At 49.1% G+C, this 22,786-nt stretch overlaps 1 long non-coding RNA gene across 1 annotated transcript; it reads left to right on the top strand.

Annotated features, from left to right (window-relative positions):
* The first annotated feature begins 1,576 nt into the window (after positions 1 to 1,576).
* Positions 1,577 to 15,369, top strand: LOC146251676 (uncharacterized). The gene is made up of 3 exons (XR_014732148.1): positions 1,577 to 1,600; positions 10,142 to 10,286; positions 14,020 to 15,369. It is a non-coding gene; the product is annotated as an uncharacterized LOC146251676 (long non-coding RNA).
* Positions 15,370 to 22,786: the final 7,417 nt, after the last annotated feature.

Genomic DNA, 22,786 nt, shown 5'->3' with positions numbered 1-22,786 from the left:
CATTCTTCCAATTTATTTAGCTTGTTAATGATAGGCTATCAGATTCCTATCTCTCTTTCCTGCTTGCTCCCCTCTCTCGCTCCGCGCTATAGCCTGGAGGAGTGTGGTGGCCAGCATCTGGAGCCAGGCTGTTCAATGGCATCCATTCTTACGGGGGCCCGCGGTCCAGCGAGCGCACCGAAAGCATGAGCGCACCGCAGAGCCTCTGGGGTCAGTGTGTGGGGGAGAAACACGTGGTTTATCACCAAACTCAACCCTGTAGCTGTAGCGCCATCCCCGCTACACTTCATGTCCTTGCCTTGCCGCCCTTTGCCTCTTCCTGCCTCCCTTTCCCCTCGCGGTCGCTGTGGAAACCTTGAGCACAGGTCAAGTTGTATAAATGAAATAGAGAAGGGCAAGTGCTTGGATTGGGGGAGACAGATTTATAGGAAACATGGAATACCCCACGCACCTAGGCCGGGGATGGCGGAGAAGCTAGATAGATAAAGATTGCTGCTCGGACTTGTAACGAGATCATAAAGGCTGAACGGAGCTTCCCAGCGAGAAACGAGTTCTGTGCCTTGCAGGGGACCCACAGGGGAGGTTGCTCCTGGCAGCAGCCAAGTTTTGGATGTGGTGAGAGAAAGAGAGAGAGAGAAGGAGAGAGAGAGGGAGAGAGAAAGAGAAAGAGAAAGAGGGAGAGGGAGAGAGGTAGGGAGGGAGGGAGGGAGGGAGGGAGAGAGAGAAAGAGGGAGAGAGAGAGAGAGAGAGAGAAAGAGAGAGAAGGAGAGAGAGAGGGAGAGAGAAAGAGAAAGAGGGAGAGGGAGAGGGAGAGGGAGAGAGGTAGGGAGGGAGGGAGGGAGGGAGGGAGGGAGGGAGAGAGAGAAAGAGGGAGAGAGAGAGAGAGAGAGAGAGAGAGAGAGAGAGAGAGAGAGAGAGAGAGAGAGAGAGAGAGAGAGAGAGAGAGAGAGAGAGAGAGAGAGGGGAGAGGGAGAGACAGAGAGAGAGGTAGGGAGGGAGGGAGGGAGGGAGGGAGGGAGGGAGGGAGGGAGGGAGGGAGGGAGGGAGGGAGGGAGGGAGGGAGGGAGGGAGGGAGGGAGGGAGGGAGGGAGTGCAGCAGCTGAGTCTATTTTCAGGGGTTTGGATGAAACTCAGGACAACTGGAGTTATAGGCCCCACTAATGGCCTACCAGACCCCCAAAGTCATATCTCCTGGCCATTGAAAGAGACGCATCATTACTTGTTCTTCCTCTGAAGTTTTTCAGTCTAACAGTCACCCATCACATTTGATTATTGGTCTTTTTTTTTTTACTCTGGATTTATCTACCCTACCACAGAGCCAAACTGAGCCCCTGTTAAGAGTGCCTTATCTAAACATTTAAGCTGGTCATTCATTAGCAAAGTTTCCTAGTTGGCTAATGACTTTATCCAATTTCTTTAACTATTCCCCTGCGTTTTTCTTTTGAAGACCTCCCAGTCTCTTTCTCTATTGATCTGGTGTCTGTGAATCGAGGATTCTCGTGTCGTTGGCTTGGCGCTGCTTGGAGATGTTGGATCAATGTGTTTGTGTGTGTGCAGGGAGCGGAGGTGTGGGGCGTGAGCTGCTGGGGCTCATGAGATTGTAAGTATCTTGGAGGAAGAGGTAATGAAATGTAAGGGGTCCGGCACTGTCGGAGCCAAAGGGAGTGTGCAGGGCAGATTGCCGCCTGGCAAGCTGGCTATCTTCCCCCTCTAACCCCTCTCTCTGGCCTCTGTGTGTGCGTGTGTGTTGGGGGGGGTGGGGGGGGGGTTACGTGTGTGTTTATTCGGACACACTGCTACCAGATGCATCTTTCTCTGTGGCCTTGAGTGTTTGTTCTTTTGGCTACTCCAACAGCAGTGACACTCTACAATAGGTTTTGCTGAGACAGTGGGATCGCCCTCGCTGCAGCACGTTACAAGAGGCAGGGTGTGACGCTCAGTTTTCAACTCTCTGCTGATAATGCTTATCTCTGGCACGAGGAATACAAATAGGATCCTGGTATAGTCCAAACAAGGCCAACTGTACATTTCGTCTCTGAAAGGCAGAGCTTAGCCTGACAATATAATGACTTGGCCATGACGGCAGGGTCACGTTGGTGCATGCTTTCAAAAAGCCCAAAATGCATTTGATTCCGTTCTCCTTTTTTTTTCCGCCTATCTTGCCGGTGCAAATCCCCACAAATATCCCCTCTCTGAATCCCCAACCTCCTGGCTGAGCCTTCGAATCATGATATCGGTGCATAAGCCCTATATGTATTCCATTGTGATTTGATTTGGAGAGCAGAAATGGCAGATTAGTCCTAAATCCTCCCAAGTAGATTATCCACTCATCTCGCGAGCTCATGCGTCGCAGGGCTCCTTGTAATTGCCGCTGGCGCCCGAGGGGCCGGAGGTGCCCGGCTTTGTACGCAGCCTCGCAAAAATAAGGGCCGCTGTTCTCCAACAATGCCATTCAGGCCCTCGCTTATTAAAAGTGCTGTTGACCCTGGCTTTTCCCCTGTGCGCCTCTTCCTATTGTGTCCCCCCTGATTGGTGTTGAGTGGGTGGGGGGGAGGGGGGGGGAGGTCACCTAAGCCCGTGCGTGGAGAGCGGGGTGAGGTGCGCAGGGGGCTAAACGTTAACATGCATTTGTTTGACTTCACCCAGGGGCTCGGTGCCTTGCTCGAACACGCGGGCCCGCTTTTCCTCCAGGGACGGAGGCAGCCCTGTCCCCCGCCCCGCCCCCCCTGGCACCCCTGCAGATACACAGTCGCACACACGTGGATCAAGTACAGTCCAAAAACCATCCATATACATACACATACTTAATCTACTCGAATTTAGGCCTTTACACGTTTGGCTAGAGTCAGTGTTGTTGGACCTGGTTTCACCAAAATAGAACAGCAAATCATTGAAAAACGACCCAGTTTATAGCCAAGTCTTGTTTTGGCTGCACTATGGACCTATTTTTCTCCCTTGTGCCACAGATAAAAATAATCAGCATGAGTATACGAAAACGCAAGTAATGCTAAACCAAACTATGGGTTGGATGAGGGGATTTTGATGAACCAGTGAGTGGGGTGGTGAGTTTGGGCAGAGCCGAGGCCCAGGGTGGGTGAGGCTAATGAACATGTAGGAGGGGGACGTTGCTCCTCTGTTGACTTATTGATCCGACAGCCATGAAGTAGTGGGTCAATGGGGGTTCTTCTATTTCTTCGCCTCTTCTGACCAAAAGAGTCAGGGGAACCCCAATAGAGACGTGCCATACCTCAGAGAGAGAAAAAGACGAGAAAGAGAGTCCTTAGATTGTGCTAAGATGACACGAATGAGCCAATCCTTGGTTGAGATTTTACATGGAACTCAGTCGTCATTCTGCTTGGGCTAGCTGGAAATGCTGTTCTCTCGATATCGTCCAAAGTTTCAAGAGTTGCCATTGTCCTCTGTGACCCTGAGACATCCGTCATTGACACATTCGGGTGCGTTTGTGCTGACTCGACGCTCAGTCGGTGGATAGTCTTCTCTCCTGGGTGGAACTGTGGAGAAGCTGTGTCTCAGCACTGCTTTAATTCACCAAATGATGAAATAGTTAGCCATTGATTCTTGTGGTAAACATTCTTTGCATTCAAAAAGCTTTTCTCTCTCTGTCACTCTCTGTCATTCTCTCTCTCTCAACTCCCCCCCCCCCCTTCTCTCTGTCTCTGTCTCTTACAGTTTAACCCATTCCTCAAACTCCCTTGTGTGTGGTGTGTATGTTGGTGGTAGTTCCGGGTAACTTATTGAAACGAGTGAATGAGTGTGTGTGTAAGTAGAGTGAACGAGTGAACGAGAGAGAGAGAGAGAGAGAGAGAGAGAGAGAGAGAGAGAGAGAGAGAGAGAGAGAGAGAGAGAGAGAGAGAGAGAGAGAGAGAGAGAGAGAGAGAGAGAGAGAGAGAGAGAGAGAGAGAGAGAGAGAGAGAGAGAGAGGAGAGAGGGAGAGAGGGAGAGAGGGGAGAGAATGGAGCAGGCAGTGGCAGGAAGGCCCAGAGATGAATGATTGTCTGTTAGTTCTCTCACCCATTACCCAGGCACAGCCATTGTTGGGCTCACATCCACACTGCGGCTGTGACTGACAGGGCTGACAGGTCGGCTGGGTTAGGGTTTGCCACATGTTGAGCACCTCAATGCGGAGCGCCGCGGTGCCGCAGAAAGTGCTGAGCTCAGCGCGGTGAAGAGCAGTGTGGTGTTAAAGACCTCAGTGCTACAGGGTCACAATGGCTGGGCCGCCCTGGCTGCCCGGCATTGCTGCTGGAAATAGATCATTAAGCAACATCCCACAAGAGGGAGTGCAGGAATACTAAATATGGACACGGCTGTGATTCGGTCAAAGGTACAAATTTGGTCGTTCTATAACACAAGAGGCAACAATACTCTCAGGACCATTTATTAGTTAACAGTGAGAAGCGACAACGGATAATGATTTGTTTGTTGATTTGATCGTTTATTTGACTCAGCTAGCACAAGATAGTTCAGGAAGTGGACTGGGATGGACTGTTGCCAACACTTTAAACATTTTCCTGCACACTGTGTAGGTCCTGTTGCAGACCAACAACTATGTAACGTGTGTTTTCATTTATTGTGTAGCCAGTAGAAATATATTTACCTTTGGTGGCCAAAGTTTGTTCAATCTTAGATAGCTATCGTGTATGGTTAAAAGTTCCAGTGCTGTTATCCTGTTATATCAGCACTCACGGAATGCCTTTTGTCCAATCAAATCACTTAGTTGGAACCAATTGTTGTGTAAATACTGTACATAGACATGTATTGTTTTTTGAGGGGGAAATTGCACCCCAATTTTTTTTGTATGTTGCTATGGACATCATTCCAGAATCATGCCACGCAAAGTGCAGTGATTCCAGTTTTTAGTTTTGTAGTCGAAGTGTGTGACCTTGGTCGTAAGCCATGTCCACTGAGCGGCTGATGTGATTGAGTCGACCTGAGACAGTGCAAGAGAGAGACAACGAGTGTATGAGTGTGCGTGTGTGCAAATGTGTGTATGTCCGTCCCTCTGTGCGTGCCCGCCTGACTGACAGGCCGGTGGGAACACCGCCGGGCGTCCGTGGAGAACCCCTGGCACCCCACAAAGACGCCCCCCCCCCCCCCCCCTCGACAACAGTCGGCCACGCCTCCACCCTCGCCGCCGCCCCCAGCCGCCCTCTGGGCCCGCACGCACACCCCCCAGCGCAGGCCAGGCCGCCAGGCTCCAGGCCGCCGGAGGTTGGGGCGTGCGGGCCGTCTCTGGTGGATCTCAGGGTATCCCAGGCCGGGGCAGGAGGCAGAGAGGAGGCTGAGGAGAGAACAATGTCTGGGGCCATCTGTCATGCGTGGCTGCACTCCCCTCCACTCACAATAGGGCCAGGGGACCAGCCAGTGGTGGCTTTCTTTTTTTTTTCACCTCCCTTTTTTTTCCGGGGACACTTCTGCCCCTCACAATAGGCCTTTTGTCTCCAACCCGCTTTTGCCAACGTTTAACCCTTCCAGCCTGCTCCCTTTCTGCCTTCCCCTCTGTCTCCAGTGGAAAACAAAACACAGTTGAAACGGCGACTATTCACCTCCCCGCGCTTCTGTTTCTCATTATGACTTCTGGCTCCGTCTCTAGCTGTGCTGCCTTGTTTATGTGTGTGAGTGAGTGTGTTTGTGTGTGTGTGCGTATGTGTGAGAGTGTGTGTGTGTGTGTGAGTGTGTGTGTGTGGCGTGTCTTTCTCTTTAGATGTTTTGTGTGTATGTGTGTGAAAGAGGGGATGCAACAGAGGTCTTCCTGGTGGGCTCTCCGTATGGGAAGGAAACAAGACAAAGGCTCATGCTCCAGTGCCCACTCAGCACCTCCACAGATCTCATGGCCGCCCGCAGCACATCAACATACTAGTCTAGCCTCTGGCCTTTAGACGCCATCTTCACACCCCTCAACCCCAACCCCACCTAACCCCACCTAACCCCTAGCCCCCGAGCCCTAATCTGCCTTTTACCTGTGGCCTCCTCTCCCCGTCGCCCTCCCCTCCTGTGTCGCCAGCCCCTCCCACCCTCGCCCCCGTCGACTGGTTTCCGGGAAGTCGGGTCACTAAGACGGCATCACAAACGCGTGATCCGTCTGCCCCGGCAACGCAAATCCCCCTTTGCCGTGTTGGGTGATACATGTCAGCGTATTGACCAGCGTAGGAGCGCCAACGGACGGCTTGTAAATACCTGGAAGAGCTGAGATGCCCAGGCCTATTGATTCACCCTCAGTTCTGTTTGTCGAGTGAGGGCCGCCTTGCCCGGGATGTAATTATAGTCAGGTCTTCAGGAGCTGTCTCTTTTCCTGCTGTTTTCAACACTCAAGTCCGGCGGATGTAAATTGCAAATTGATTTCCAACCCCGCCCGCCCACCCTGTTCGCCACCCCCACCCCCAACCCGCCCGCCCCCGCCCCTCTTTGATGGGGACTTAAGAGGTCCAGGCCAGTCCTCGATTGATTTGAGTCAGATTGCAATTTATTTCTGCTGTCGGCGACTATAGTTTATTTTTACGGGGGAAACTTCCAGATACACTGAGGTGAATTTGTCACCTTTTTTCCCTCGCGATGGCGAGAGCGTTGACCAGCCGATTACCGGGTGCTCCCATCATCGTCAGCATCTACTTACTGTACAGTAAGCCTCATACTGCACACGGTAAGCCCCAGGGGAGACTACAACACGTTGCCAATCTCGATCATCTTGATCTTAATCTCAGGTTGGGAGTGGGGGTTGGGAGGCGGAAGGGAGGGAGGGAGCAGGAGGGGGGAAGGGAGCAGGAGGGAGGGAGGGAGTAAGAGGGGGAGGGAGCGGGAGGGAAGGGAGGGAGGGAGCAGGAGGGGGGAGGGAGTGGGGGGAGGGAGGGAGCAGCAGGGGGAGGGAGGGAGCGGGAGGGAAGGGAGGGAGCAGGAGGGAGGGAGCAGGAGGGAGGGAGCAGGAGGGGGGAGGGAGGGAGCGGGAAGGGAGGAGGGAGGGAGGGAGCAGGAGGGAGGGAGCAGGAGGGAGGGAGCAGGAGGGGGGAGGGAGGGAGCGGGAAGGGAGGAGGGAGGGAGGGAGCAGGAGGGAGGGAGCAGGAGGGAGGGAGCAGGAGGGGGGGAGGGAGCAGGAAGGAGGGAGCAGGAGGGAGGTAGCAGGAGGGGGGAGGGAGCAGGAAGGAGGGAGCAGGAGGGGAGGAGGGAGGGAGCAGGAGGGAAGGGAGGGAGGGAGCAGGAGGGGAGGAGGGAGGGAACAGGAGGGAGGGAGCAGGAGGGGGGAGCAGGAGTGGGGGGACTGGAGGGGGGGGGGCATCAGGGAGGGAGGGAGGGACTGGCTGGAGGGGAGGCCGGAGGGCCAGCATGGTTGAAGATAATATTATTTACAACCCCCGGAGATTGTGTTTCAGTTCCCATGCTTGGCCGAGCACCATCACGGAGTGACTGGACCTGCAGCTCTGTGCTCCACCACTCCTGGACCTCACAGCTCTGTGCTCCACCACTCCTGGGCCTCACAGCTCTGTGCTCCACCACTCCTGGACCTGCAGCTCTGTGCTCCACCACTCCTGGACCTGCAGCTCTGTGCTCCACCACTCCTGGACCTGCAGCTCTGTGCTCCACCACTCCTGGACCTGCAGCTCTGTGCTCCACCACTCCTGGACCTCACAGCTCTGTGCTCCACCACTCCTGGACCTGACAGCTAATTGTTCCCAGCTGCCAGTTGACGGTGAACAAAGGGGCCATTTGAAATCGGGATGATGTTGATTGTAACACCGTCGGCCCCCCTAATAGGACGTTGATCCCAGAAAAGGTGGCATCTGTGTACAGCTGTGTGTCACACAGGTCGTGTGTGTGATTACTAAATACCAGCATGGCCGTAATCACCTCGGCCTTGATTGCTTTTACATAACAGTTCTACAAGCGCCATCCTTCAACAAAGTGACAACAGAACATGATTAGTTTGTTTATTTAATCTGTCAAGTATCCACACTCACAGAATGCATCTCGTCCAATCAAATGACTTGGTCGGAACTAACTGCTGTTCAAGTGTCAATAAGGAACAGGTCGATATTGGGAGCTGGTACTGTATATTACCCATATCAATGCAGTTTGTGAAATCCACTTGAGTGTCCAGGGGTACACCCACAGCACATATGTGACTATAGGGGACCTTCCTAGTCATGAACCTGCACTTCATCAGCTGTAGATACATCAAACGTCCACTTACACAGGGGGGGAAGAAAAAATTCACCAGACTGCTTTATCTTGACTGTGTTTTTTCAACTGTGGCACACATACCTTTCACCCTCTCAGGCTGGAACGAGCTTCGACAGGAGAGGAGGTCCAGGGGCCGAGAGCGAGAGAGAGCACGTGTGTTCTGGAAGAGTCAGAGAGTGCGGTGATATGGAAGCGTGTCTGTGGAGAGATTACATTCTTGTCTTCTCCCCTGTCAGCATAAATATTTAAGTGAACCTGTCAGTGCCTCCACTCCCTGTGTACACTCTGAGAGTGCTAGGCCGCACTGGCCCAGCCGTGAGGAGGAGGACGGGGTTTATGTGTGTGTGTGTGTGACTGCTGGTGTGTGTTTGACTGCTTGTGTGTGTGTGTGTGTGTGTGTGTGTGTAAATGAATGAAAGCGCGAGAGCGTGTGTAACACCGTTTGCTCAACAGAGTGTTTTTGTACTCCTGTGTGGGTGTGTGTTCGTGAGAGAGTGTATGTGTGGGCCTGTACCCCCCCCCCCCCCCCAGGTGTGTCGTTATGACAGCTCTCTCCTCATCTTGGGCGTGTTCTGACAGACGCTCGGTTGAGGCCTGGAGTATCTGTGAAGACTCAAGCTTACATGCTGCTACCTGTGTGTGTGTGTTGTTTATGCGTGCGTGTGTGTTGAATGGAAAGACCACAAGCGGTTCTGTCTACAATCATATTTCTTGCATCCTCCAAAGACAAGAAAGCCAGATCATCGAAATGTGTTCCAGTTTAGCCAGTCACTAGGTCTATCCCATGCTAACCAGGGCCAGCAGGCATCACGGAAAGCCGTTCATAAGTAAGTAAGTAAGACTTTATTTATATAGCAGCCCTAACCCTAACCCTATAAACCGAACCATGCTGACGCGTGGCTAACAGCCTCAGCAGCGACAGGTAGACTCCTCAGTGACAGTGCAGGAGAGAGACGAGGCGATCGGCAGTAAAGACGTCCTCCTCTCCACCAACAGATCGACCAGCACCATCTGCGACGAGCCCCGAGCCAATTATCCCCTATCACGTCCCTGCTGCCCATCACCAGAGCCCACGTCACCTGAGATCAGGAGCAGCCCGCACCTGCTAGGGTCAGTCCGCACCGGGGAGACCGCATGGCAGCGCCGCCCGCTCACTGTCGGCCTCCAATCAGGGGTAGGAATGTCGTAAAAAGGCGTGCAGCTGAACAGGGCCATAAGCCACGCCAGTAGAGCGAGAGGCCGTAAACCACCACTGCCCCTCTGCCCCCCTGAAGGTCAGCAGCAAAGGCCTCCAGCTGGGTCCCGGCCCGGCTTCCCCTCCTCTGCCCTCCTCCAATCGTCCACCAGTTCCGTTTCTGTCGCAGCCCCCCGCCTCAAAGGCAGGGTGTCCCTCTGCTACGTTTCCTTCCACAGGGCCCTTGTCGTGTGATCGTAACCTTCTGCTCTGGACTGTTTCTGCCTGTGACTACTTTGCAACCTCTCTCCCAATAGATTCCCCGAGATTTTTTTATTTAGATATATTCCACTTTGTCATAGTGATTGGCCTCTTCTTTCCTTGACCCTGTTGTCAGTTATGAGCTTGCTCGGCACAGTTTTATTGCTGTAATAGACTTAAGGTGAGAGAAAGGACAGCAGGCAGTCGAATGGCAAAGATATATCTCCAATGTTTGTGGGGTAGCATGCAGTACCATAACCAAAACAAACTGAAGCTTTATGGAGAATGGACTAGAATTTGACATGGTTTCATGTGTTCTGTATACCGAGTGGTTTATAGCTTTTCATTTCTTTCTCTCTCTCTCTTTCTCTTTCTCTTTCTCTTTCTCTCTCTCTTTCTGTCTGTCTGTCTGTCTGTCTGTCTGTCTGTCTGTCTGTCTCTCTCTCTCTCTCTCTCTCTCTCTTCTCTCTTTTTCTCTCTCCTTGGAGCACATTTGCTGACCAACAAAAAAAGAAGATGAATGTTTCCATTTCAAATGGAGAGCCCCCTTTTTTTCTCAAGCCTGCATCAGCTGTGCCGTTGCCACAGAGAAAGAGCAAACCTTCCAGGTGGCGCGGCTCCCAGAGACGGCCCAGCTCTGAAGCTGTCAGAATGAAAGGTAACCAACAAACAGCAGTCGCCAGGACTGAATGAGCCCCTGTTTGTGTGTATGGGTGTGTGTATTTGTGTATGTGTGTGTGTGTAGGGAGGGGGGGGGGTGTTGGTGTATGTGTGTGTGTGCCTGACTTACAGATAGGCTCTTTGTCCCAAACAAAATGCACCAAAAGTATGATGATGATAGTCAAGTGGGAAAAGGACAGCAATGAACATTGTCCTCCTCCATCCCTCGCAGACCCTGTCCTTTATGTACAAGTGAGGTGAACACATTGGAACAGTGAATAGAATAGCTTTGACTCTGTGCTCGTGTGCCTAATTATGTGTGCTCATGTGGGGGGTGCAGATTAGCTCAAGGCTGACGGCCCTCGGAATCCTGACCTTGTGACATTGCGTCGTGTGCACACCTTTGTCATCAGCGCTGATTTCTTTGGATGTCGGTGACATATGGAATTCTTTCTTTTTTGTTCTCGTCGGTCGCAAACGTAGTGTGCGCTGTCTTGTGTCCCCCCCCCCCCCCCCCCCTCCGGCACACCGCAGGAGCCTTTGTTCTGCAATCAGGAAAACTAAAAAGGACAAATATCGCTGGCTTGTCCGTCAGAATCACACGGAGCGTGGAGGAGGCCTTTAAAGTCGGGCTGCCTCCTGTCTCCCTGGTGGAGGCTCTCCTCTGCAAGGTGCCATTAAGCTATCAAGGATGTGGCCTGTGAGCCCTGCGAACACTGTCCAGAGCTGGGCACATTCCTCCAGGCTGGGGGAGGTCTGACAAGAAGAGGGGGGGGGGGTTGGAATAGTGGAGAGGAGGATAGGATGATGATGGACAGACATTGGGTTAGGTGGGGGGTGGGGTGGTGTGGAGGGGGTGGGGTGGTGTGGAGGGGGTGGGGGGTGTGGAGGGGGTGGGGGGTGTGGAGGGGGTGGGGGGTGGGGTACTGGGGAATATAAGGCAGGCTGGACCTGGAGGAGCCTCCCTGCTTCTCTCTGATCTGATCTATGGAGTGGGAGCGGAGGGGGGGGGGGGGGGTCAGAGCACAGTACCGCAGACGACACAGGCCAGGCCCTGATCCAGATGCCCAGCTGCCTACCAGTTCCAGGAACACACGCCAACGCCTTGCACTTTCACAGATGAGTCGAGGTTATGTGGCCAGAGCTTGCTTGCTTTTAACAAGCGAGCTTTCAAATAGCCAAGAATAGATGTTTCGCCCTGTTCCTCGGTCAAGTATCCTTTAGTCTATCTCACGACCACGTCAGTGCCAGCTTGTAAGCAAGCCCGTGGCAAATTATGCATCCTATTTGAAAAACGAATGATTACGTTGTATTACAATTTCTAGTTTTGTGGCTGTTTCAATCCAAGTAATGCGCGGTGGTAAATATGTATGGAGAAATGAGAAAGCAATATAACTTAATTGAGCAGAAAAGCACTCCATCACAACCTGGGGTTATAGCTGGTAAGATTGGGCTTCCACAGCGTTTGATCTCCTCCTAATAGACAAAGCAAGCCCTGGCTCACAGCTTTAAATCACAATGAGGGAGAAACATTGCAGTATCTAATAGGGAATTCCCTCTCTCATACACACACACACACAAACACACACACGCGCACACATACACACACACAAACACGCGCACACTCCCAGTATCAGTGCATGCATCCATTCGCCATTACAAAGAGACGCCAGGGGCTTACAGAATATCAGACAGATTACATGGAAATACATTTCCCTCTCCCTAAGTGCATTTAGCTTTGACTAATGATCAAACTATTCTTCCCATGCTCTTTATCCCAAACACAAATCTGGTTTTCTGCTCCTCCATTCTCTTCTTTTTGTCTCTCTCTCTTTTTCCACTTTTTTTTACCCTCCCTCCCTCCCTCTCCCCCCCCCCCCCCCCTCTCTCTCTCTCTCTCTCTCTCTCTCATTCTCTCTCTCACACACACATACAGTTTTTCTGTCTCTATCCTCTCCTCCACTCTGACTCCCTCTCCTGCCCTTGTCCTCCCACCTCTCTGGTGAACACATAAGCCGCTTCGCACCGTTGGTGGAGGGAGTCATTAGCTTTCCGGAAATTTGGGTTTCGTTTCTTCCCTTCTTTTTTCCGGACAGGAACAAAGGGAGAAACATTCAATAATTATTGATTTGAAGGCACAGAACTTTTACTGGAGATCCCATTTAATCACAAAAGCTGATTTATTATAGCCTGTCTGACAATCCCATTAAATTGCTGTCTAGCTAATCAAGTCCTCTCTCTCCTGGAGGACTAATCTTTTATGTGGCCAGCAGAACAGATCCCCATGGTAACAGGATTGAGACTGGGAGGCCCCTAGCTACCACCCTACCAGACCGTAAAAAAATTATAACACAAGATGTTGTGTTTGTGGCTCCCCTTCACTATACCACATGCAACACAAGGAAAACAGACACATAGTATCTAGAATTGGATTCCTGTTAGTGTTTTTGTGTTTTGTTTTGCTGTCAGGCAAACTCGTCTGGCCTGAAATACAACAGTTCATAGAACTGTTGACTCCTGGAACCAGACACAGCACCTGCGTTCCTCCACTTCAAAACCATTGATCTTTTTAACTCATCTTCATTTGAGGCTTAGTCTAATCCTGTAGGAATCCTGTAGAACATGGACGCCGGTGTTGTGGACTAAAGTGGCATTAGTTTACTAGCGTGCTGGGTTTGCTATGTGTGCTTGGTGTTCAGCCTGCATTCTGTTTACATTCTGCTAAGATACTGTGTGAGGGGCGTGATTCCCCTCCACTTCTGGACTGCAAGTCCCCCCTGTCTGTCTGACCTGCTTGGGGCTTGGGTTTGCCACAAATCCTCAGTGGAATCAGCAGCTGTTCCCAGAGAGAAAGTAAACACTGTACACTCTGTGTGTTTGTGTGTTTCCATGCGAGGTTCGTGCCTGCAGATGTGTTCGCCTGTGCCTCAGTGTGTAGGCTACAGCTCCTGTTTGACTTTAAATAAATTGATCTGAGCGAAGCCACAGAGGGCCCTAAACCCGTTCATAATGAAATTGTACTATTAAACCTTTACGTTTGGCCGCCAGTGGGCTGTGTGTGTGTGGCCAGGCCTTTCTTTACGAGTCACTCCTTCATTGTGCTGTGGCCCATCCAGTAAATGAAGTGAAACCACCAACCGAAATGATGATGGAAACCTAGAGACACTTGATTGAGTTTTATGACTCTGCAGATAAAAATTTCACTGGGTCTTTCCTATTGATTGTCTTTCTAGGAAGGTAACAACTGTAGGGAAATAAAAATAACATATTTTTTTCCCCCCTTTGAGGGGATTCCTCATAAAAAAATAAAACATCTTTATCTTTGCACTGTCCTTACCAAGGAATGTGTCGACTGCATTTTTTCCATCTGAGGAAAGACATCCAGTTTAACCTTGCACCTGATGGAGAGTTGCAATAGCTTCTCATGCTACCTAAGGAATTCAATACAGTCAATAATTCAGTGTCATTCAGAGCCAGCTCATTATTTGTTTGTCATGAAGTGGGAAAGCTAATCCCACAGTGGTGTCTATGTTCCTTGCAGGGTCTCGTGTATCAATAAAGATTTGCGTGCTTATATCAGTCTGGAAGTGGCACAGTCTGGGCCGTGTATCCCAGACGGTAGTTTGCATTTATTTGTCTTTTTTTCATTCTTGTTGTTACTTCAGAGCCTACTGTGGCTCCTGTCCTTCCTCTAGTTTTTCTCCCTGACCTGTTCTCTCCTCCTCTGCCAGGCCTGGTGCTCCTGGTAGAAACTTCTGGCTGCAACCTCTAACCAGCCACTTCCCGGAGAAGGACGCCTGCTGTGCAGCAGACTGAGGCAGCCCGGCCAGGCCAGAGCGCGGTGCAGACGAGACCTCTGCTCAGCCTTCAAAAAAAAAAGAAGCCAGCTCAGCACCCCTGTCCCTCAGTGGACCCTGCATTGATTTGATCTCCTTACTTCTTCCCCGACTGACAGAGATACAGTGTGTCAGACTTGCTCAATACCACACCCTTTCGAATCCAGTCCAAAAATCCGGACCCGTTCTCCAACGCGGACGTCGGGAGTTGTGTTTTCTGTGTTGGTGTCGCAGAGATATCCCGACCCTGATTCAATCCAGGTTCCACTTTGATAAGATGGATAGCGTGTTTTCCCTCGCTGCATTTGCATATAGTGAGGTGGGCTCTCAGCAGAAGGATCAAGTCAATCTATGAGTGTCCCAAGCTGGAGCCATGCCAGTAAGACTGTCGATTCCATTAAAGGTGGGCCAGATGTTTGCCATTACCTTTATTGATAACTGCGACGTCAATACCGTGATTTATTCTGCTGGGATGGACTAAGCTTTAGTCACAAGTTTCACCAGGGCTGGATCAATAGTACACAATGGACAAGTACAACATGACCACACATGAACTGAGGATATAAGCAAGGCTGTAAATCCATTCAAGAAGTCATGTTTGGGCAGGCTATGCATGGAAATTGGGGAGTGGTTCAGTGAATCGGCTACAGATCTCACACGGTGTACAATAACACTGCGTATGTGTGTGTCGCCAGTCGCCACACATGAAACACAGTCCACACATCAGGGTGTCATGTGTGAAATACCCCCAGGGGCAGGCATGTGGGTGTCCTCGTGACTCACTCAGATATCCTTCCCGCACGGGCACTCCTCCAGTGAAACAGCCCTCTGGAAACCAAAGACACAGCGGGAGCACATTCCCACTCTGGACCTCGCGGGGACGTGGTCCTCTGGCAAGGCAGAGAGACAGTGGACGACGTGACGCTGATCATTTGCAGCAGCACTGCCTGTCAGGCCATTGGCCTGCCGCAGCTTGTAGAACCAGTCCTGAATGTAGACAGCACAGAACTTGGAAAAATCTCATTATGGATAAAAGGGCAGAAACAGACAGGTGGATTGATGGATGGGTTTTTCTCAGAACATTTTTGTCTTTTGGCTCGTCGTTGATTTGATTATAGGGTTGGGTGTTTTCTATGACATTAGCTAGGTTGTCAGTTCTGTACCATGTTAATGACCAATCTTTAGCTAGTAGTTAGTAAGTAACTGAAACCTATGCTCTGCCAATATAAAGATTGACCTCATCAACCATAGGGGTTACGTATTAAGTAGTATTACATTGGACACAACCCACAGTTTAGCGAACAGCTAATACAGCTAATACATAGAGTTATTACGTCTTTTCAGCTGGTTTGTTCACTCTAGGAGGTCTAGAAACATGACTGGTCTGAAGCCAGACTGGCCACAGACCAGTTTGTTCAGAACTGGATATTCCTCATTTGCCCAGACTAGAGGAGGCGGCAGGTGACAGCAGTACAATAGTGTCATAGGAACAGGAACCTACAGACAGCATGGAGAAGGTGGGATGGTGGAAAGATTGTGGACTGGTTGAGAGGCCAGTGAGTTGTACAAAGATGAGGAGATATCAACCTATCGTGCGCACGTGACTGTGCTTCAGGCTTCCCTCCATTCACTGTGGCTCACACTGTCTTACCAGACCCGAGCCTGACAGTGTCCTGAACATTTCCATGTTTAGGACTGAATAAACCTGCTATGAGGGGGGGGGGGTGTCAGATGAACCACACCTCTGCAGAACAACCCATCTGCACACTGTATTTATCCTTACACAGTACCATGTTCTACTCTGTTCTACTCTGTTCTAGGATATTATGGTAGTAGCCAGTCTGAACGGGGTACACACCAGTGACCACAACACAGCACACACTTCACCAGTGGCTCTGGTCACAGACCCTGAAACACCCTGGAGTCCTATCTGTCCACTGCACCACCAGTGAGGTGGGCGAGCGAAGGACACGCTGTAATAACAGGGCCTAATAGCCACGGCGGAATAGAGCTATTAGTGTTGTCTTCCCACCATGAGGGACGGTAATTTACAGCTCTCCATGTAAACCAGTGTCACACTCTTTAATATTGAGCAGAATACACAGACTCACTTATTTAGATTGATTGATAATCTCATGATGTGATTTATCCACCAGGGAGTGTACTGTATGGGCCGCGTGTATGGCCTAATGTAATGTAATGGAAACTTAAATGAGCCATTAATTCAAGAAGGCCCAAGGGTAAAAGTACAGAGGGTGGTGAGATGAGAAACACGCCACACAGGGAGGGAATGGGAGAACTTGAAGAGACCTTTGTCCAGGTTTTATCTCAACTCTGAAATGTTGCAAACCCATTTTGGATCTTTTTTTTTTACCCACAATGCCATTGGATTCAAATTCCAAACGACGGTAATGAAGAAGAAGAAAAAAGGAATGATCGTGTCATTGTGTCAGACCAGAAGACTTGCTGGAAGAGGAAATGTTTCAATCTTCCTCCTGTCTTCTTCGCGGCGTGCCTTTAGAAAAGCCAAGGACAAATGGAGACGACTGAAGGGAGAGTCCGGCTGCGGCCCCCGAATCGGAAATTGAAAAGGGAGATAACACTTTGCTAAAGGCAGAGGCTGTGGGACACTGGTAAAACACAATTATCCATGGGAGGTGCGTTGGGTTATAAATGACCCCGACGCTGCGGCCAGCACGGAAAGTGGAGCCAGAGAGCTGTCGAGGGGGCTTCCTGGCTGTTTAATTGAAAATCATTCAGACAGCTGTACAGTTTAACCTTGGAGGACCATGGTCTTGGTCACTAATTGATGGCTTGGCATGCACCGGCGATTGAAAAGAGAAAAGGGTATTGTGTGGGTGGGCTTGGAGGTGTGTGGGTTACTTTTGGAGTGGAGGGTGTGTGCTAATGTGTGTGCTGCTGTGCTGACTATGTGGTCGGTCTTTGGTGCTGTAGCTTTGCACTCTTTTAACAGGAAGAAAGAGAGAACAAATGTGTCAGTCTACAGCCCTTTGGGGCCCTGTTAGGGCAAGGTGAAAATGTGGATTCCACAGCAAGCACATTCACAGTAGACTTCATTTAATCATTTCATCAAGGTTTACACTACTCCAGAAATAGTAACAACAAAACAAGAACAACTGAAAAAAGCAGAACCAGAGTGGGGAAGGGGGTTGGGAAAGTGGTGCTTTGATTTACAGGAAGTCCAAGACCCACCACCCTGCCCCCTCAGAACGCTACTGTCTCTTTCCTTCAAGTTGGTCAGACCAGCCAGCCCTGGTGGAACCAGATACATTATTGATGGATGAGTGATTGGGAACTCAATTACAGGGAGATTACTGGGGGCCTGCCACAGCAACACTGGGACTCTGTCAGAGCGATTGAATTAGAGCTGGAGTGGAGGAGGGAAAGTGTCCTTCAGAGACACACCTCCCTCTCTCTCTCTCTCTCTCTCTCTCTCTCTCTCTCTCTCTCTCTCTCTCTCTCTCTCTCTCTCTCTTTCTCAAACCCCATGGGGATCCCACACAGCCAACCTAGTTCAGCCCTTTATAGATGACCTTCCTTCTACAAAACAGTGATGTTACACTCTCTTCCAATCTACACCGTACTCCAAAGTATCTCAACTGTGTGGCAAAATGTACAAAATATATTTTGTCTGTGTGTGTGTGTGTTCTAATCCTTTTTATTGAGAATACAAATGATTTGTGGTATCAAACAGCAGCTGTCCTCCCTTGAAATCTGAAATAGATGCGATGATGAGAGTGAGAGACAGAATGGCAATATATGTGCATAAATATTGGCATTTCCCAACTCTCATTCATATAACATGGCATGGCTGAATTGGAATCATGCCTTCCAGGGCCGTAAGCTATTATAGGTTTAATGTAAGATGTGGATTGGAGAGAGAGAGAGAGAGAGAGAGAGAGAGAGAGAGAGAGAGAGAGAGAGAGAGAGAGAGAGGGAGAGAGAGAGAGAGAGAGAGAGAGAGAGAGAACGGGGGAGAAAGAGAGAGAAGGGGGAGAAAGAGAGCGAGAGGGAGAAGGGGGCTCAACATTTGAAATGGAAACATTCATCTTTTTTTTTTTTTGTTGGTCAGCAAATGTGCTCCAAGGAGAGAAAAAAAGGGACAGGAATGAAGCTAATCAAAGGGAACAGGAATCGCTCCAGAGCAGTCTGCTCTTAGAAGCTAATTTCACACAGTATTTGGTACATCTGTCTACCTCTGGCCACAGCTGATAGTATGTATTGATAAGGAATTAGAACTTGTTTATTTTAGAACTACATTTTCTTTTTCAGCAATCCTTTTCCCTCCAATTTTTTTCGATGATAAAGCTTGAGGCTATGAGTTTCAAGAAACAGCACAGGACAAAATTCTTAGATAAAAACAAAGAACATGGACAGTGTTGTTGTTGATGCTGATAAGTGTTTGCTAGCGTCAATGTGTTGGTGAGGAAAGCAGTCCTTGAAAGAGACCATTGTTTGGGCTTGTGGTTGTCAATGGTGACGGAGACATTGCTCGGATTAGCTGGACAAGAGGCAGCTTTCTCTCGGTGCTCCAGCTTTGTCCAGAGACCTTCCAGAACTGTCCAGGCATTCTATAGAAGACCTCCTCTCAGCTTTGGGATTCTCTGCCCACTGTTTGGTTCTCGCCACAGTGCAGACCTCAGCTGAAACAACTATGACAAAGCTACGAGGCCAGCCATTTATAATACAGTCAGTGCAAGTATCAACATCCTCTATGAGTGTTTTCATGATTCTACTTCGACTGTAGATTGGAATTGTTGGTGCTCTGTACAATTGTCAAAGAGCAGGGCCTTCTCCCCATGTTATTGCTGCTGCAGGCATCTGATCCTACGCCAGACACATACAATCACTGTCTTCTCCTTCATAAGAAAACTCATATTGCTTCCCCACCGAGTTGTACAGTGTCACTGGATGATCCAGCCCTGCATATTCCCTCTACACCCCCCCCCCCCTCTCTCTCTCTCTCTCTCTCTCTCTCTCTCTTTCTCTCTCTCTCTCTCACTCTCTCTTTTCTTATGACTACCATTGATTCCCCTGTGCAGTCTGCAGTTGGTCAGACTGCATATATATGAATTGTCTTTTTGAGAATGAAATCAATGGCTGATCAATTTCCCAGAAGTCATTTTTACTCCTAAACCATCAATCATTGTGAGTGTGAGTGCTGAGCTTTTGATTAAACGATGATGAAATTGTCCGTTTTTTATTATCCTTTTTATCCAGAGGTTCTTCAACACCCTTGGATAGAAGCAGAAGAAATATTGGCTGTAAAGATAATTTTATAGATTTCTTTTGCGATTAAAGGTCGTAGATAATCCCTAGGTTTATCAACTACTCTGCGCTGTTCCCACCTAGACCTTAGCGTGGAGAGAATGAATTTTCTGATTATTTCTGAAGACTTCCCAAAATATTTATAAAAAGGCATTTGTTGATTGATTGTGACTGCTTGTCATAAATGCTTAAACACTTCTTGCTTGTATTTGTGTGTGTGTGTAAACACAGTATGTATGGGGTAAGCCTAAATACATTTTGATGTGTTTCTGTCTGTCTGTCTGTCTGTCTGTCTGTCTGTCTGTCTGTCTGTCTGTCTGTCAGTGTCCGTTTTCCAGTCTTTCTGACTTCCCTTGTGATAACTATGTGACATCACTGCAGCTATTTTCCTGGACATTCCCTAGACACTGAGGGCAGTAGACACTGAGGGCAGTGGACACTGAAGGGCAGTGGACACTGAGGGCAGTAGACACTGAGGGCAGTAGACACTGAGGGCAGTGGACACTGAGGGCAGTAGACACTGAGGGCAGTGGACACTGAGGGCAGTAGACACTGAGGGCAGTAGACACTGAGGGCAGTGGACACTGAGGGCAGTAGACACTGAGGGCAGTAGACACTGAGGGCAGTGGACACTGAGGGCAGTAGACACTGAGGGCAGTAGACACTGAGGGCAGAGGACACTGAGGGCAGTAGACACTGAGGGCAGTAGACACTGAGGGCAGTAAATTCTGAGGGCAGTTGACAGCAGAAAGTTCTCTAAAGCTGAGCTGGCAAAAATGACACAGGAGGGTTTAGCTGGTCTCCAAAAGTCATTGTTCAGCCTTTAGGTCACACAAGAGATAGGAACATGTCTTAAAATCATGAATACATTCATGTAATTTGCAGCTGACCTCCCCAAAGTGAATATATGCATGCTATTATTTAGGGTAATCATGTTCATTAAGTAAGCATTGTGTAAATAAATGTCAATGACTTGAAGGTATGGGTACAGACCTCCAGGAGTCAAGGTCCTATATTGCACCAGTTATAATTTTTGATGATCCCTTCATGGTTGGGGGACTGATAGACAGTGTAAATCCAATCAGTTTGTCTATCATTAGCCAAATAGCTTATTGTTGCCTAGGTTTTATTTACGTCAATCTCCTGAACATTAAACATTGAACGTTCAGCATATACATATCGTATGACTCTTGATAAATTAGCCTGATACACAATCTTTTATCTCTCTCCTGCATGTGTTGACATTCACACGCATACACACACACTCTCGCACAACCACACACACACGCACACAAACACTCATACACAAATCAATACATTTTGAGGCTGAGGGGAGGGTGTGGGTGAAACAGAGTGAGAGTCTTGTTCAAAATGACCAGTGTTAGACCCTCCAGCTAGTGGATTAGTTTACCCCTGTCTCTAATTACAGCTGGATAGGCATGCTCACACACACACACACACACACACACACACACACACACACACACACACACACACACACACACACACACACACACACAAGCTTTAGTTTGTTTTAATCAATTATTTATTACTTTTACTCGATTATAAAATAACATACTTGGAGTGGTGCTTGTTGATACAGTTCAAAAGTACTAAACATTATATTTACATTTTAGTTTATGACCATTTAATGAACATTAACATTAGTTTAGACCTGACCGTCAAATATTAACTCAAATAAGTAGTTTTTCTCCTCGGCCGTCAGTATTTGGAACAGAATTCAATTTTAAGCTAAATTCAACAACTTGGCCCTTTGTGTGCAGCAGGACTGGTTTCAGTGACCCTCAAACTGCATGCCTGCATGACACAGAAAGTTCAGGTTTCGCCGTCCTCTGTGTCACATGTCGTTGTCCAGATTAACATCATGCAGAGACGTGACCTGAAGCCTTCCCAATACTGGCCCACCATTGGCTGCATCACCAGATCCACTTATAACCACCAACCATAGATGAGACTGATATTAGAAATTGATCAGATTTGGACCATATACACAGATTACTTGGACGAGTTGCGTTTTAATCAAGTGGATGCTTTGGGAATTATTCTTGTGAAATCATAAAACTGGGTGTATTTAATGACAAACTCCTCAAGTATTTTTTTAATTTAGCAATGCAATGTAGATAAGCTCCCATGCAGTTTCTCTTAGTCAGTGGTCTCTTATTATGCAGGCTGAAAAACCTTCCTTGTTACCCTTTTGAAAGAACTTGGGTGTTAGCGGCAACAAACTAGGGTGTGTTCATGCCTGTCATTAATCTAAAGTGTGAAGCTTAAACGGACTTGTGAAGCCTTGCCAGACTGTCTTATCACTTTAGGGCGGCAAATCGGATGTGTCTGTTAAATTCTATGAGTGACCCTTGATGTGTGTGTGTGTGTGTGTGTGTTGTGCTGCGTCAGTATCTGGACGAACTCCGGCCGTGCAGAGCCTCACCGCAGGGTTTAACCTCTAAGCATTGATCCCAGTCAGCTCGGGGCCGATACTTAATGCCCCAATTTTCAGCTGTTAGCGATAGAATTGGAATAATAAACAGCTGAACCTCCCAGTAATAATCCTACTGACCCCCCCCCCCCCCTCCGCCCCTCTTCATGCCCCCCCCCTCTCCTTTCGCAGGGCAACTGGGAATGGGGTAGGGTTTCCCCCACCCCTAATCTCCACCAAAGCCCCGACACTCGCTCCAGCTCTCTAATGAAATCATATCACCCAAACCTTGGGAACCTGGAACTGATTATCACCCTCACACACTTCCACCGACAAACACACACACACACACACACACAGGCACATATTCTCACACTTTCTCCCACAACACACACACACATAGCCCAGGCATGCATGCAAGCACACTAGCATTTTGGTTGGAAATTGCTTTAAAGGATCTCATTGTTTCCATACAATGATTGTTGGTCTACAAGTGCATTGTTATGTTGTCATAAGCACAGAATTTGTCATGAGTGTGTTTGTGTTGTAACTAACAAGTGTTAGTCTAAAGTCAGTTTAAAAGTCAACATGCCCACACAGTTGGATTTAAAGTTGGACTCTAACAATGTTCTGGGCCTAGTAACAATACATATCATTTGGGGGGAAAAGGTGATGCAGTTGCAATATTTAGGCTCTTATTGTCTATGCAAAGCATGTTCAGCCTAAACTCATCCATTGAGGACTTGCTACCTCTATAACTTGCTGGCTGCTTGTGCCCCTTTACGGTTGCACGTCCGCTTTATCGCATGTTCCAGAATTTTGTCTAATAATAGGACACATTTTCAGCCGTTCATTGCCTTCCATTCCCTCCTTCCCGTTCTCCTTGGTTGTTCAGCTGTTTTCAAAGGCCCAAAAAGCCTCACAGCCCTCGACCTG

Source organism: Hypomesus nipponensis, chromosome 18 (genome assembly GCF_054491055.1).
Source record: "Hypomesus nipponensis isolate SF chromosome 18, ASM5449105v1, whole genome shotgun sequence".
Lineage (NCBI taxonomy): Eukaryota > Metazoa > Chordata > Actinopteri > Osmeriformes > Osmeridae > Hypomesus > Hypomesus nipponensis.
This window is presented reverse-complemented; position numbering and strand designations above follow the sequence as displayed.